This window comes from Marmota marmota, unplaced genomic scaffold, assembly GCF_001458135.2.
Source record: "Marmota marmota marmota unplaced genomic scaffold, marMar, whole genome shotgun sequence".
In the NCBI taxonomy this organism is placed as follows: domain Eukaryota; kingdom Metazoa; phylum Chordata; class Mammalia; order Rodentia; family Sciuridae; genus Marmota; species Marmota marmota.
Window position 1 is genome coordinate 7,559,283 of NW_025999925.1, and position 3,068 is coordinate 7,562,350.

Sequence of the window (3,068 nt, forward strand, 5' to 3'; positions counted from 1 at the left end):
TAAAGTATAATAAAATTATGTTATTTGCAGGAAAATGGATGGAACTTGAGAACATTATGTTAAGCAAAATAAGCCAAACTCAGAAAGTCAAGGATAGTATGTTTTCTCTCATATGTGGAAGGTATAGAGGAAAAAGGAAAAGAAAGTTGTTGAGAGCATCTCATGAAATTCAAAGGGAGGTCAGTAGAGTAGAGGAAAGAGACCGAGGGAGGGAGGAAGAGAGGGAAATGGGAAATACTATGGAATGATATTGGTCAAATTATATATTTATATTATGTACATGTATAAATATGTAACAACAAATCCCACTATTACATGCAACTGTAAGGCACCAATAAAAAATAGAAAAAGTCTTACTTATATTTCTCTAATCCTTTTTAATGAAATCTAGAATGGTTTTCCATATTTCTTTGTGTTCATGTAAATTTTTTGGTGCTTTATAAATTATAAGATGTTTTTATGGCACTTGCTGGTAAATGGATGAATCTGGAGACTCTCATGCTAAGTGAAATAAGCCAATCCCCCCAAACCAAAGGCTGAATGTTTTATCTGATATATGGTTGCTAACACACAAAAGGGCAGGGGGTGGGTGATGGATTGGAAGTTCAGTGGATTAGACAAAGGGGAATGAAGGGAAGGGAAGGGGATGAGAAAAGACAGTGGAATGAATCTGACATGACTTTCCCGTGTACATATATGAATATACCACAGTGAATCTCACCATCATGTACATCCATAAGAAAATAATTTAGAAAGTAACTATGAGTAAATGGCAGAAAGATCAATAAAAGGAAGAGAGCAGAGGGTGGGGGTAGCAAAGGGGAGGTGGAGGTACTGGGATCTGAATTAGAACAAGATGCATTCCATGTTTCCACAATTATGTCACAATGGATTGTTCTGTCATGTATAAAAAGAACCAATAAAAAAATAAATAAATTGTAAGACTTTTATTATTCTACCCAACTGCTTTCAATTAACAAAAGAACATCTTTTGCCCTTCTGCCTTAGCTCATCTTTATTCCAAATGATACATCTGGAGAGCTGGGAGAAGGGCTCTGAGTCTCCCTTTATTTAGGTCTCGGCCTCGCTTTGCCTTCTACAGTCGCAGTGAAGGAGAAATTCTCACACTCTTGCATAAAACTCCTAGGATTCTCTTAAAGAAGAAAAACACCCTGGCCCTGAGTGGTCTAGCCAGGCACAAAATCCAGCAGAGGGGACCAGACAAGCCCAGAGAAAGTGGACAGGAAGAGGGTCAGATTGGAAGGGCTGCTCTCAGAGAAGACAAGCAGCAAAAGTGGGGAAGAAAAGTCCATTTTCCGGATTCGTTCTGAGACTGAATTAGAAGGAGGAATTTCTCCTTTTGTAATTGCTGGAGTTGAAGGTTTGAGATTTCTTTTTAGGCCAATGTTGACATCAATGCCCTGCTGCTGATACACAAGCCCAGTAGCCATGGGCATTATGACCTTCTACACACAGTCTGTCCCTGAGGTGCCCCACAGGAGCCCCTGAGGTGGGTAGGCTTGCTGCTTACTCAGATTTTTTTTTCTTTTAATATATATTTTTTTAGTTGTCAATGGATCTTTATTTTATGTATTTGTATGTGGTGCTGAGAATGGAGCCCAGTGCCTCACACACACTAGGCGAGCGCTCTACCACTGAGCTACAACCCAGCCCCCTTACTCGGCTTTTATTCCTTAAAGTGTAGAGTCCAGTACCTACTCTGGTAAGAACTGAAGTGGAGTAGAAACTTGGTGACCCAGGTGGAATGAGCAAGAAGACATCCCTAGCGTCGTCCACAGGGACTTTATGGGCCATATTCCCTGCCTCTGCCAGGAAAGCAGCTCCCTGCTCCTGCCACTGAGGCACGTGGGAATGCTCTCTGTAAGCACGGGTTCAAGGGGTGGCATTTCCACACCCCTTCTAAGCTCATTCAAAAAGAGGGCAAAGAAGGGCAAAATCTACTAGAGGAGTTATTTTTTACTGGAAGTAGGTCATTTTGAGGGGCATGAGGAAGGAAGAGAGTGCTGTGGAAGCCCTGAGGAGAACAGGGCCTCCTACTGGTTCAGGGCTATGATAGAGGATGTATCTGGCCCCATAGCCACCAAGATGAGCCATTTCATAGCCACCATGTCTTAAAATTCATCCACTTTAAACTTGATAAAGATCTTGATCAGAGGTTCCTTGTTCTGCAGCTTGGTGCCAATGCTCATGGGAACCTGGCTCATGGGAATCCTGGACACTTGCTCCAGAACTCTCTAAAGACACAGTGCATGCCTGTCTGGTGTCTAGGTTGGGGACAGCACAAGTTTGGAGATATGCACACCCACTGGAAAGATCTGTCTTAAAGGTCCCCTATGGTAGCCCATAACAATAGCAGCCTGTGTATAATTCTGAAAAGGCTGATGTTTGCGGTCATCGCATATCATGTTCCCCATGAAGAAAGGAGAATGGTAGGTTTAATTGGCAGTAGAATTTGGAAGAGTTCTTGACACTTAAAATCATATGCCTTGGAGTTACATGACAGGAGAACCGAGAACAGAAGGTGATCTCATGGTCTGATCGCGCCCCTTAGGCCCAGGGCTGACACATTCTGGAGGCAGTCAAAGAACTAAAGTACCAGGTGTCACTGCTTCTCAGAAAACATAACTTGGGATCCAGGGAGAAGCTTTTGTGATGCTGAAACCCTTTGGGGAAGGCCTGTATCACTCTGAAATTTGGTGTCTAAGTGGGCTTGAGGACAGGAATTTTCTGTTGCGAGGAAACAGTAGGCCCTGAGTCAGGTTTTGGACAGCCTCTAGAGCCGCAGAGAGTTTGCTAGCTTCTGAACAAAGCATCCTGCATGTACCCTTAGGAACAATGATTTGGAAGCTTACGTCTCTCTTGCTCAGAGTTGGCTTTATCTCCCCCCTAGCAATATAAAAAGTTTCCAGTCTGTGTCTCCCCTGCTCTGATGTTCTTGATTAATCGCCTTCTGAGGGACAGCTTGGAGCCTGGCCTGGCCTGAGCTGTCAGTGAGAGGAGGCAGATATATTGGTCAGAACAATTACAAAGATGGGTCAGGGCATTAG

General features: G+C 43.3%; 1 non-coding gene across 1 annotated transcript; it reads right to left on the reverse strand.

Moving 5' to 3' along the window:
- Nucleotides 1–2,334: 2,334 nt before the first annotated feature.
- Nucleotides 2,335–2,470, reverse strand: LOC125615837. The gene has a single exon (XR_007346437.1). It is a non-coding gene; the product is annotated as a small nucleolar RNA SNORA70 (small nucleolar RNA).
- Between the last annotated feature and the right edge of the window lie 598 nt (nt 2,471–3,068).